Here is a 14,624-nt window from a genome sequence, read left to right on the forward strand (position 1 = left end):
AAATTTTGGGTAGAGTGTGAGGGTCTCATGCAAGCTGAGAACTCTGAGGGAGAATCCCACCTCTGTTCAAACACAGAACAGCAGCAGTTCATGGTTGTTATTTGGCCAAGGCATTATTTCTGTTTCCTGTTTCAAGTGAGCCAATCAGAATTAATGTCTGCAAAAAATATTTAAAGCAGATTCTTGTTTACTTTTGTTTTTGAAAGATACTGCAGCAGATTGATTTGGAAGCTTGTTTGTTTCTAGAAGTTAACTGTCTGACTGACTTGCTATGGTAACTTTAACATGCTTTATCGACCTAATGGTGAAGTGAGCAATCAGTAACATTAGGTCACAGTTTGTGGTTTTATATTTACATATTTCTTTCTTCAGTGGTTTTGGCGGGGTTAATGTGGGTGAATTATCTTTTACGTCCAGCACATCAGCTACGCCTTTTTTTTTGGCCTGGAAATTACTAGAATTAATGATTTCTCATAGAACAGAGTGATTTCTATGGACTGTTGTAAATGCTGTGAGCTAAGGCAGCATCTGAGTGGCCAAGCACAGTGGCAGATATAGCGGCTTCTCAGCCAGTATACACGTTCTAGCAGAACACAAATGGTGGCCAGTTAGATTTTTCATGACCTCAATTTATAACAATTGTTAAAATGAAACGAAAAATCTTCAAAATGCCAAAATTTGTGCAAAGAGACCTTCTAATTTTGATCAAATAAGTCCTGGAAAGCAGATTCATTACTGACCTAAATGATTTTCATTTCTGTTCATTAATGTGATTCCTTCAGACAGGAAGGAGTTTGCATGTATGTCAGTACACTTAGTATGAACATGCATCCTTTTATTTGCTAGACTAGATGGGACAAGGAGCTAGCTAGCTACTTTCATTGTTGAAATTAAGGAGAGATGAAATGGGTCATGAGTTTGACCCAATAATGTGGGTCAGTTGTTTCAACTAGAAACAACTGGTTGGCTTTCATAGGAATCTGTTTATGTCGCAGCAGGCAGATTGTTAATTGGGTGCATTTTCATCCGTTGATTTGAAGCAAATACATGTAAATAAAAGAAAGCAGAGGTCACATTTACTAAGACAGTGAACAAAACAAGAAAAGATCTTACTTATGACTTGATTCTATAAACCTTTAGAGAGCAGCAGTGATGGTGTATATTTATTTGAGCTCAAGGTGTGTCTGTCATCAGTTGGGAACTATTAAGAGTGGACAATATGAGTATATTTTATCGTTATCATGATTCATTATATGAATTTGTGAGCATATCATGGAAATTTATTTAAAGAACACTGAACACCTGCATGTTTGATTAAAAATGGATAATTAGTCCTGTTTAATTGGTTTTAGTGAAGTACAAAATAAGTGTTAAATAAAAAAATGCTTTGGGAAATTGCTATTGATATTGATATTATTTCATTACCCACCTTTGGGAGCTATTAACTGTCAATAGCTAAGAAGTGAAATAGCTGATTGGCTGTTTCAGGCTTTAATAGTTGCTTGCAATGAACAACAAAAAATATATATTAATTTGCTGTTATTCATATGGCAAGTAATCATAAGATAAAGTTTCATGATCGTGACAGGCCTAATTTGGAAGACATTATTTTTATTTATGTATTTATGTATATATATATATGTGTGTGTGTGTGTGTGTATATATATATATATATATATATATATATATATATATATATATATATATATATATATATATATATATATGTGTGTGTGTGTGTGTGTGTGTGTGTGTGTGTGTGTGTGTGTGTGTGTGTGTGTGTGTGTGTGTGTATATATAAACAAACAATAAATAAATTTAGCCACATCGCTCAGCCCTAATCAGAAAGCTGGCCTCTCTTGGTCCACTTTGTCCTGGAACTCCCATTCACTGCTGTGATTTTAGGCTGGACCAGGCCCACCAGAGCAATCCACTCAGCATGCTCTAGTTCCGTGACTCAGCCTCCTGTCCATCTATGAGCTTCGGTTGTCTGCCAGAGCATGCAGAAATGCAGCTCACACGTCTGGCTCAAGATCTGGCTCCAGTGTTTTGTAATTTTTTCGGGTCCTGGCCAGGCTCGGATAAGCCCGACTTAGCAGGGGAACAGTAGGTCTGCAGACGCTCCCCAGCTGCGGGTGCTCCCAAAGCAGATTCAGTGTGGTTTGATGTTTCGCTCTCCCTCGGAGTCAGCCGCTGAAGGCATGTGGAGGCAGATGCAGGGCAAATCACTTCATTTAATGAGCCGCTGAGGTATGAAGCTCAGCAACACAGCAGTTCTGTTGAATCTCAGTTCCTCAAAACAGATATTGGAAATTAAAGACACTACACATACAAAGATGCATGATACATACCATAGAGCAGAAGTTCTTGTGAACTTTAGGCTAATTTTTCATGCACGGTATATCTTGGTCTTTTAAAACTATTGTTTGGTGAAAAAAGAAACGTTCTTTAGCAGGTCTGTTTAAGTAATATGGTTTGATGCCAGTGTGTGATGATTTAGGCCAAAAGCATAGGTCACGTAAGTCCATGAATGCAAACACTTCAGGCTACGCAAAATTTGTGCATTTTTTAATTTTAAAATGCATCGGTTGAGTTTAACCTACCGAAAATGTCTTTAAAATGTCTTTTGCACAGATCAAAAATGTTACCAGATGCGAATATGGAAATTCTGTTTCACAGCCCAACCTGGTTTTTCTGGGATTTCAGTAAAATCTTTTTAGTGAAAAGTTTTGTTTAGATTTTTATAAACACTATTGTATTAATGCTATTTGTGTTTAGTCTATTAATAGTTCTTAAGAACGAAATAATGAATGTCCTATTAAGTAGCTTTTTAATTCCAGTAGAACAAGTAAAACACCCTCTCCTCTAATGTCAGCATGTTTAGTTAGATCCCATGTGTAGATGCTCTAAGGCGTCCTCGATCGCCCTCTTTGGTACTGAGTGTTCTGCTGCCACGGTAATGTAAGCACCATGTGTTTGCAGTGTGTTGGCTGGGCATTGTCATTTGCATAGTCATGTTGTGTATTTTTCTTGACCTAGGCTTACAGTTCGCTTTCATTACTTGTTGATGTTATTAGCCTTGTAGCTACAGGGTAAAACTAGACACCATGTCTTGGCTCATAGATTATATATGGGGTACAGAGGAATTGTGTACAATTGATTACTTTTTCTTTTTTTTTCGTAAAGTATCATTTTGTATGAGAATGTGTCAGGTGTTTCGTGGACTAGATATATTCCCAGAGTGAACTTCAGCATCTTCTGTGGCTCCCTATCTGAGATATAAAAAAAATTTAAGCCATAAATCTCTGTCCCAGTCCAATTACTCAGCATCCACAAGGGTCTACACCAGCAGAAGCAAGTGGTGTTGAAGTTCTGATCTCTCTTTAACCAGGGCCATAAATCTCCAACCTCAGCTCCTCGCTCTAGACTATTCAGCCAAAATATTATCATAGCTAGTTCCATTAGCAGTCTGTGTGCTTTGTTTGCAGAGAGAAGCCAGATGGTCTCAACTGACGAGGCATGGAGTCCGTTTAAGCGATATTCTGATGAAAAATCTATTTTTTTCCCATTTTCCCTTCTTATCCCAGGTGTAGATTATTAGCCGAGACAGAGGTGTCTTAAGTTCTGAGCTTTTTAAATTTTTCATTTCTCAAAGTGCTAATGTAGCTAATATCTAATAGGAATAGGATTGGTGGCATTAGAACATTTTGTCTGGTAGTTTACAAAGTGGTGAAGGGTTTGGGGCCTGAATTGTAATCCTACTGGCAGGCTGGACAGCCCCAGTTTCACACAGGATAGGGCAATTTATAGCTGTGGCATGCTGGGCAGATGAGCTGGCCAGATGTGCCCTGGTGACCAGTCTGGCTTGTGAAAATAAGCACGACATGAAAGCAGGCCAAAACACGCACACACTTTCCAGCAGAGCTACCCAGCAGTGTACTAGCTCTTAGCCCATTCAGACATAGCAGGGAATGAGTGAGTCCCACCCTTCATGACAGATTGATGCTTTGTTGGACTCAGTGATCTTCTCTTAGTGATGCCTAAGGATCACATGCTGTTTAAAGGAATAGTTTGGCATAAAAATTGTTTGACGTTTTGCTGTTTAAAATGCTTTGTTCACATATATCCAAAAGAATATATAAACAATCTTCCACACCAGCAGCGTTTTTGAACATCCCTCTGTCTAAATGTGAACACTGAAATGACTCAGGAGTTGAGAAGGTGCTAATATCCCATAGAATATGGTCAGATGTCAGGCAAATCGCTTCATTTGAATTAGAGTTAGGATTTTTTTAAAATCTGTTTTTGGTTAGTAATCATTATGTCACATTTTTTAGAATCATTGTGATATGTTCAATATTTGAAGCCAAATTGACATTCCAGTGAAAAGATTTGAACGCAATACATTATGACTACCAGCATACTATGGTTTAATGAAAAGTTATGATATGAACATGACATCTGTGTAAAATCCCCATATAGCCAAGCACACAGAAACGCAGCCGTCAGCCACACTTCTGAAGAAAAGTGTGAGGAATACTTAGGAAAAAAAGACTTCATTTTGCTCATCAAACATTAAAAACTGAGTTTTGAAAATGTTCACCCTGAAGAGCTTTTTGTGTGAATGGGTGTCCAAAATGTGGTGAACATATTTTTTAATATCCAGATGCATGTGGACATAGCTTTAGGTTTGCACTGGAGCTACAAGGCTAATGTTCCTAACAAGCAGTGAAAGGTAAAACCAAACTAATTAGAACTATACAAACTGCACACCTGACCGGCCATACATTCACATCAAACTGTGTCTGGTTGTAAAGCATTCTCAAATAGACTTACCCATGTTCTCTCAGACACTGTATAACTCACTGCTATCTATACAAATGGACATGAAGTATTATAAGCATCCATCCTGAAGTCTGAGTTTAGATCAGTGCACGGAGCTAGATAATTTTGCCCTCATACACTAAAACTCGTTGCCACAGGTTGGAATGGTCCTGCTTGTTTTTTTTTTTTTTTTGCAGGTTTTGGCATTGGTAACATCTCACAAGCTGCTGGGTGCATTGAGCTAGTCCTGGTGTGATTCATATTCCTCCCTGCTGGCTGGAATGTTTCTGGAACTTTTTTCCAGCACTCCCAGAGCCTGGCTGAGCTGCAGAGAAACCTGTGCGTATGCTTTAGCAATCAGCGCGCAATCAAATCTCTGTGTCATTCTTTAGAAGAGCAGGCTCAGAGTGGTTTCTAACAGGGAGGAATTCAGCACTGCACAGGAATCAGAATCAGCTCTCGAATCTGGCCGGGAATGCCTGGCCTGCACTGCAGAACTCCTTTAGCTTTACAATTCATTCACTCGTTTCTCTGCTTTCGGCTGAACATGACACATGACCTGCATTTAATGGAGCGTTGCAGAGGCTTGCGTTTTCTCAGCAGTAGAGTGTAAGGCCAGTCCTCTAACTAATCAACTGCATTTGTTTTTAAGTGGGTTTATGTTAACGTATTAGTTTGGCCAAGAAAATCTAATTTACAAAATTTCAATGTTCAATTCACCGAATTGGTTCAGAGTTCAAAACACATTTCAGACTTTTTACTGACTTGGACTTGAGACTAAAATCCTTTTGCTTTGAATGATCCTGTGATCTTATTATATTTATTTTATTGTAATAAATGCCTGAACCTTCCATTTTGTCACAACTGATACAATAATGATGTCTCCAAAACATGCTTTGGTAGTCACTCTTTCATTAGTGACAGTTTTAGCTCATTTTGAGCAGAAATCAGAAATGCTAGCCAGTACATGACTAAACACAACTGAACACATACATACAATCATATGTTTATTAAAGCACATAAAAATGGTGTAAATGGTCTTTCAGTAGTGATGATTCTTAATGTTATACACTTATTTTGAAACTTTGGGTCACATTTACTTCAAAACAATGGGATCTAACTGCTCGCCATGTGGCCATGAGGGACAGGAATACAGTCTCACATGCTGCTCTAAAACGCATGCGTAGCTGAAATAAGGCTCCATGTATGGACTAAAACTCTGTTTTGCTACTGATATGAAGATGTAGAACAGCATTTTTTGAATAAAAGATCATTGTTTTTATTTAAATATTAAACTTGTGATAAATATAGATATCACTATTTGACTTTAAAAGAAAAAAAAATGTTAAAACATTTTAAAAAGGCAAAAAAGTACTTTTTTAGGGTTTTACACAGCCACTTTCCAATAGAAAGTGCTTTCTAGCTCTAACCTTAGCCATGGTTTTCGTCATAATCATGCAACCAGTCATAGTCTAATCTAGTCTTTATTCACTGTTATTGGTTTCTGACACTGTATGATAGCTACTGCTTTAACTATGAAATGGTCTTTTGTTCATTTTGACTGCATTAGCCTCGTAGCTTTAGTGCAAAACTCAAGAAGCAAAGTGCAGACAAGAAGTAAGTCTTTGCTGATCGACTACAGTTAGGGTAAGGAGAAAATGATCAAATTAGATTTAGCACCACACATTATCTTTAATGTGTAGTAGAAGTGTCCCCATGTGAACCGTAGCTGACTGTAGTAATTAGACTGTTAGGCTGGGGTGTCTGGTTATCTGATGCATCTTTGCTGTGCGTTTGTGTCTGTCAGAGATTCTCCTTAAGTGGTGTGGTGTTGAAAAGGGCTATCCGTTCATAGGGCTGTGGGCAGTGCATCTCTGTTCCAAACACACTTGCTGCTTTGTTCACCCTGCCTTGACTCACAACTCCATCTTTGCTTTCTGTGTTACTGATACCGTTAAGCTGTTAGGAACCTTACCTACCTGCTGGTTCGGACCATGTCTTTTGTGCTCCTGGTACGCTCCTCCAGTGACGCGTGGCTAGCTTTGTTTGTGAATAGTACTTGAGAAAATTATATGATACTGTTTGGACATTTCGAGTCAATTGTCATATTAATAATTATTGATATTTTGTTTAATAGTAACATACACAACAGATGTATTACAGTCAGTACAGGTATATTTAGGTTTTTAATGATTCAGATGTTTCAATGTATATATTTAACAAAAAAAAAATTACCCAGAAGCCTCAGCAGCTAAATATACTAACATTTTGTTCAGTATTTTGTGTATTCATCCTATGAATTTATAGCTCTTACATTCTTTTCAGGAGAGTTGTTTTCAGTTTTTCCAAGAAATCTGCAGGGATGTTTTTTCACACCTCCAAATTTCAGTCTTAGAAATTGGTTACATTTTCTACTGCTCACCATTCAAGTAATCTCAATTAAAATTCAGACTCATCAGTCCATAAAACCTTTTTAGGTTCTTCTAGTGCAGATGTTCTTCTTATCTATCTATCCGTCCATCCATCCATTCAAGTTCAGTCTCAGGAGTTGGTTGCCTCTCATGATCCAAGCAATTCAAACACATTTAATGATATTGACGTTTTGGCTCTGGGGTGGTCAATGCATTGTTCTGAGAACACCAGCAGTTTGTCCTGTTTTCTCAGTAATGGCTTCTTGATGGCTACAAACCCTTTCAGACTCTGTGTTCAGTTGTCTTCGCATAGCGGAAGGATGGACGAAAAAACCTGTGCATTTGTTTTTCGGAACTGAAGCGAGAGTGGAGCTTGATTTTCTCCTGTCTGTCTCTCTCTCAAATATGAAAGCTTTAAGTGCTGTTTATCTGATGGGGACATCTTTAATTGTCCACCAGGTCATGGATGGTTGTTAGGAGTCCTTTAAGGTTGTTAGGATGGTCTGTTAAGTGTTTCTCTGTATCTTTTAACAACCTCAGCTTTGGAATCTCCTGTTTTTTTCCAGCTTATTTTCTTGTCTTCACTTACACAAGTGGTTTATCTTGTATCTAATCAGAAATATGTCCTGAAGTATAAATAATATTAAAGGCTGTTTTGACTGGAAATTAAGTAAACGAAGGGCTAGTCTCTGACTTTTACACAGTGCTGTACCTGCACCAAAATTGGTTTTATATTATTGAATACAGTGACTTTTGAATGGTAGTGTAGGTTGCTGCATCGGGCCACTTCATCAGAAATTCATCCCTGGCTTTCGCTGACTGTTGCTTCCTGTTCTAAAGTGCGTTCATTGCCTGCTCTGAGCTTCAGCTCCCTTCACCAGCCTGCTGCTTTTCCTCTTAGGCTCTGAGCGATAGCAGATGTTCTTGCAGCACTTATTGTTTCACAACAGCTCCCCCACATTCCAGTCTGTGGGCGAATAGGGCCGGGGCTAAATGAGAAACACACGACAGTCTGTCCGTCCTCCACACTAAGAAAGTGTCAGGACGTTTTTTTGGCCGGATCCAAAGCCCCCGTTGGGTTTTGGAAGTTTCCGGAAAAGGTTTAGCTATGGAACTTTTACTGGAAAGTAAGGACCCAAGGCTGTTTTTCTTCATTAAGGGGGTGGTGTGCGGAGAAGTGGGGCAAGAAGGCTTGTGTAGTGGGGGCGGGGTGGTCAGTGTTTCTTAACAAGCATCTGATTTACTGTAATTACAGAAGGGTCAGGGTTGTGTACCCTTGAATAAGGTTTCCTTACCTGTGTCCACTTCAGCCTCTCAAAGAAGCACTTGAAATATTTGTCCAAAGCCGATGGGACTGGACTGCTTCTGTTGGGTTCGGACGTCATTTCTCAAGTACATGTCGATTTTACAATTTCATCAGGTTTCTTCCTTACCTTATCCTTTACTTTCATTACCTTGTTATTGGAGGCAAAAGGACATTTTATTTGTGTCTGTGTAACATGTTCTATGTGCAGAGATTAAGTTTTAGTAGAGAAGAGGTGTAACATCCTGCTATATCAGCACCACACAGCATAAGAATAGTGCTGTATGGAAAGTTTATCCATACTAAAAACATTTGAGATGCTGTTCAAAAGCATTATTTCACAGTTCATTTGTTAAAGGAGAATGTACACTTCGTTGTGGACAGCTGATTTTTATTTATTTATTTATTTTTAATTATACAACAATTATTGTTTTATTTATCTACACTTTAATAATGGCTGTTATTGCACAACAACCAGTGCAATCTTGTCAGGTTTTATTCTGAACTTTGGGACTTAAGGTTTGGGTCACATTGGCATCAGCTCTCAATTCTCATACCAGTGCATCCCTACATTTTTAGAGATTTAGGAAAATGAAACCAGTTTAAATGGGCCAGTGGTAGTGCGTATGTGCTGGTAGCACATAAAAGCACAGCACATAAATGGTTTGAGTTTAATTACTTAAATCAAGGGTTTTTAACCTGGAGGTTGCAACCCCCTTTGGGGACCCTGCATGGTTCCGTGGGGACGCAAGTGTGGTGCTATTAAGATATATCTTATATAACACAGAGAAAATACCTTGACAAGTGGCTGGTGAAAAACTGGAATCAAGACAGTTTAGAAGTGGATCCCATTAGTTTTTAAGCCATCTTTTAAGGAAAACTCGAGCTAAGCAGATAAATGACAGCAAAGATGGGTATGATGGTTTTGTTTCTATCTGTACACATGACAAAACACACGATCTAAAACAAGTCATAATAAATCATCTGAAAGCAGAGATGGCGTATTGTTATAGGAGAAAATGCTGGATTGGAAAGGAATAAAAGAATGAATCTAATCCAGTTTTGTAGCAAATCTGTCCTGAAGAACCACTCATTCACATTGTGTTTGTTTTGCTGATGCCTTTGTATTTCTTCCTGTGAGATAGTAGTGTTTGTGTAGTTTGAGCGAGAACGCCTTCATTTAGATGATTATCTTAAGTAAACTGCTTCAATATAGCTCATCATATATATATATATATATATATATATATATATATATATATATATATATATATATATATATATATATATATATATATATATCATATAGCTTGGTCATTTTAAGAGAAGAAATGTTGTATTGGCCTGTACAGAATGTTTCAATATTGGTGTGTCATGCCGTCCCTTACTGAAAGATTACAATCTGTACTTTAGCAGGATTTCTTTGCTTGTTTCAATGAGCTACATATGAAAAATAAATGCCACCGTGCTTTCATTGTTAACTGGGCCCCCTCAAAGTTAATGCGACTGCCCAGTGACCAACCTGAGACTAATCGAGCCTGTGACAGCCCCTTTTGCACCTGGCCTTTCATGTTGCTGAAGGTTCTTCAAGCTTCCGTGTTCTACTCCAGTGTGCCACTGAATGGTCTTGGCTTGGCTTAGCGAAGTGGCCCAGTACGCACCTGTCAGCCCACAGTGCCAGAGAAAGAGCTGAAAATCAAAGTAGAGCTTGCAACGGTTCCTGGAAGTATTGCAGTTTAGGACCTTTGATATAACATTTGTGGGGGAAAGCCTGTGCCGCGTCTTTCTCAGAAGGAAGCGCAGTGGCAGCTGTTAAAACAGCAAGCAGTTTGGGATGCCCCTCACAGCTGGGACCCAGCATAGCCGTCACAGAAAGACTCTGATTGTCTGACCATCTTTTCAGGCTCTTTCCCAGAATTGGTCTTTGGAAGGACTTGCCTTCGGTACTGTATGATTTCCTGATCTGAATGTTGGCTGTTAAAGCTGATTAAAAACCCCTCAAAAATGTGTTTTTAGAATACTGTTGGTTGTGCACACGTACTTTTACACAGTTGTCTGCTACACAGAATCATGTGTAGTCAAGCAAAGCTTATATTCCCTGACAGCAAGAGGATAGTGGACCACTGTGATGATGGCAAAGCTGGCGGTCTTGCTCAGCGTTTTTCTGGGTGGTCCACCGGCAGTTAGAGTATTAGATCATTAGATCACTTATCATTGCTCATTTTCCACTCACAGTCCGATTGACTTTTTTCCTTCTTTCTTTTCTTCAGTTATACTTTGTAATTAGTAGTGTAGTAAGCGATTTTAATCTAGCATCGTGTCAGCAACAACGTTTTCTATATAATCATCTAATATCTGTGTAGTCATTCTGTGAAATAGAGCTGGTTTTCAGGGTAGTGGGGTAGTCTTATGTCATTTTTAGTCCTTTCTTGGACATAACAGTAATGCATAAAAATAGCAGTTTATAATTGAAAGTAGATTACTTTGTGTGTTTTACATGATGATTTTAGGGGTACTTCAAGGCCTGTCCCAGTGGGTTAGTTTTAGATGAAAAAAAAACAAAACAAATGAAATTATAATTCTTTTGTCCATTTTAGCTGTGTTTTAGCCCATTTCTCTTTACCTCACTGTTGTTGAGGTGACACAAACTGTGTTAAAAGGGAAAAATAGTTGTTGGTGACATTTGCAGTGGCAGCATTTTGAGTGTGGTTAAGCTAAAGGCTTTTCCTCAGAACATGATAGTAGCCACATGTTTACCCTATTAAATAGCAATTTTAGAAAGGACCTCCTAATAAACAAAATGGATCAGTTCAGATGGTGTAACAGTATGGGCATGCAAAAATGAAGTGAATTTAAATAGAAAGTTTAGCCTGTCTTAACTAAACTGTAGACTGGCATTTCATCTGATCATGCTAGATTGGATATGAAAAGGGATGAGTCTAATCTGATTGTGTTACAAATCTAATGTTGCTTGAAGCACAACGTAATGTAATGTGAAGTTAAGTGATATCACATGATATAAGTAGCCACATGTAACCTGATGCTAGCATGAGAACAAGTAGCAAGTAGTCCCGTTTTTGTTGGAGTGCTTTGTGTGAAGTGAACTTCACTGAAGGTAGCTGATTTTGAGGCCTAGTTGCTTTTCAAGCAAGAAAAATCAGATTGATATCAGATACTGAATGTTTCAGCATCTGTATTGGTGTCAATAAGGAAAAATGATTTAATTGCAACTAAATTTAATTGGGTTTAATTTTTTTTACTTTAATGTGTTTTAAATGTGCATTGTGTCTTCAAAAATGCAAATGTGTAATATATTGAACTTGATATAGCGGCAGATACTCAGTTTTAAAGGAAAAATGAAAATAGTAACTATCTATGACTTTGTCTTCTGTAAGCATGTCTACCTGCATCCTACAGTGGTGCTAGGGTAGTCCTTAGGGTGATATTTTCTGGTTTAAAGCCTAGGGAAATCCCTCTCTGATGATGTGTCTCGAGGGTGCAAGGAACTTTAAAAAAAAAAAAAAAAAAAGAAATAAATAAAAAGATTAAAATGAAAAAATCTGAATTATTGAATTATTGTTTTATCCCCTGCTAATTGGCTAATGCAGAAGGAAGCCAGACAGCTAATGATACTGGTAGGAAGCCAAAAATCTTGTCTGCATTTATTACCCTCTGTGTCAGTGGCCTAGCTAGTAGTCAGGATTTTGTTATCCCTCACAAGGCATCCCCAGTGGCTGTATGATGTATTTGCATAATGCTGAGTAAACATAAAAACGATGACGTTAATTCTGTAATTGGTCATTTCTGCACTACATAGTACTAATAGATTACAAATAACCAGTGGTGGACAGTAACACAGTAAATGTAATTAGTCTTTTTGTGTGTCTGTACTTTACAGAAGTTTTTCCATTTTGGGAGACTTTTTACTTTCATTCCACTACATTTCAAAGTCAAATTATTACTTTTTACTTCACTTCATTTTGTTAAATCTGTTGTTCCTTTTGGTTTATATGTGTATAAAAACGTAACATGTCAAAACCAAGCAAGTGTGAAACAAGAACTCCAATCAGGGCACAGCGTGCACTTTGTTTTGAGCTTGTTTTGATCTGTTGAACATACCGACCCAGTGCAGCACACAGTTCAACGTCAGCACAGCAGCATAAAATTTTGGAAGTGTCTATTCCAACATAAATGATGGAACTAAGCTAAATCGGTGTAAATAGACCACAGTATAGAAATATGTACACATATGCAGTTTTGACTGTTGTGTGTGTGTATATATATATTTTTTTTATTTATACAAACACTAGCTAGTTTATGTTTATGAACAGAGACCTACAGATGCAACATAGTAAAGGAAAACTCATTTGTGAACCTGAGTTTAAAGCAAGTTTTATTAAACTTGTAACTAAGTTGCAAATGAATCTTAAACTGAATCTTTGCTTGTTCACAAAAGGTTATTTCACAGCCTCTTGGTTCTACCTAATGGAAATTGTTTGCCTTCAGTGTTTTGTGCTTATGATAATTTTAATAGACATCAGCATCACTAATTAATGACATTCTATTAAAAGATTGGTTTACCAAGAGTGACACGAGTAGTTTCACCTTAAATGAGTTCATGAAGCAAGAGTCTCGTTACAAAAATGATAACAGGACATTAATCATAATTAATCTTTTATTACTTTTACTTTTGATACTTAAGTACATTTGAAGGCAAATACTTTTGTACTTTTACTCAAGTGGAGGTCTAAAGGGATGAACTTCTGCTTTTACTGGAGTAATATTTTACCTTGGGTAGCTCTACTTTAACTCAAGTACATGATTTGTGTGCTTCCTCCACCACTGCTAATAACATATGAAAAGCTTGATTTATGCCAGAATTCACTTTTTAAAGGACTCGGCTTGAGTTACATCCCTTTTGTATTAGTTACGTTATCTTGCCTTTGGAGCAGGTGTGCAGTCACAGTCACACTGCATGAGAAAAGCAGTAGCTTAATGAGTTACAGAGTGCTGCACAATGATGTATCTGATGCCAAAGTCAGTGTGTGAGTATGTGCTGTACTCTTGAGTCTCCTGCCTCGCTCTCTCATGTGTATGCATCTCAGTGCCACGTAAAGAGTGAATAATAGTCTTGTGACAAGTGAGTCAGTGTTTGGCACATACACACAGACACAGACTGCCTCTTTCTCTCACTCACAGACATGCATGCGTACTCAGTAATTAACATAATGATCTGAGAGAAAAAAGCAGCCACAGCCTCATTGCTTTGTAGTCCACATTCACTACATAGATAATTACTGTAAAACTGTTCTTTTGTTTCATCTGAGGCTCTGACCAAACACGGCCCATCCAGGGAGCTATAGTTAGATGGAAAAAGTAAGGCAAAGTGGAATAAGGAAAGAGGGAACATGCGTGTGTTAGAGCCTGACCCGATATAAAACTTTTGCTGGTAATGATACTGATTTCAAAGAGGAATTCCACCAGTTTTCGCTCCATGATTAAATCTTGAAGATGTAAACAAAGTTCATATTCATGACTCATTTTGAATAATATATAATGGCTGAATTTTTGTAGCCATTGAGACCCTTGGCTCTCAACACTACCGTTGCAAAAAAAAATCCAAATTACTTGAAATCTTGAAACTTTGGGAGAATTCCGCTATAAATTCCAATAACTCATGTCAGCTCACAGTTTTCTTTGTTCAGTATTTAAGCAGACTCCAGTAGTTGTTAAACCGTGCTTTACAGAATGATATCGATGTAAAATACGTTGCCTATGAATGACCATGTACCTTATCCTAACAACAAGTGACATGAATAGGTGAACACTGCAATACCAGAATTTTCCTATTATAATCAGTGAAGCTGTCTACACCAGCTGTGAGTGGAAGAGCATTGTGTTATTAAGACTACTGATGAGGGGATGAAACAAAACCTGTTATTCACGCTATTAAATCAATGTCTCATAACTAAAGCTGAACAGCTCCGTCAGTAAAGCAGCTGCTGTGGTACCTTTGAAGGTAAATTTACATTGGTTGTACCTTGACTAATGAAAAATATACCTGCACAGTATCTTTAACAGTGTAC

General features: G+C 37.8%; 1 protein-coding gene across 2 annotated transcripts in view; it reads left to right on the top strand.

Annotated features, from left to right (window-relative positions):
* The window catches only part of lrp1ab (low density lipoprotein receptor-related protein 1Ab), a 189,255-nt gene that overhangs the window by 79,056 nt on the left and 95,575 nt on the right, over positions 1–14,624 (top strand). The gene's annotated exons all lie outside the window — the stretch shown is intronic.

The sequence above is a fragment of the Pygocentrus nattereri genome, chromosome 9 (genome assembly GCF_015220715.1).
Source record: "Pygocentrus nattereri isolate fPygNat1 chromosome 9, fPygNat1.pri, whole genome shotgun sequence".
Taxonomy (NCBI): domain Eukaryota; kingdom Metazoa; phylum Chordata; class Actinopteri; order Characiformes; family Serrasalmidae; genus Pygocentrus; species Pygocentrus nattereri.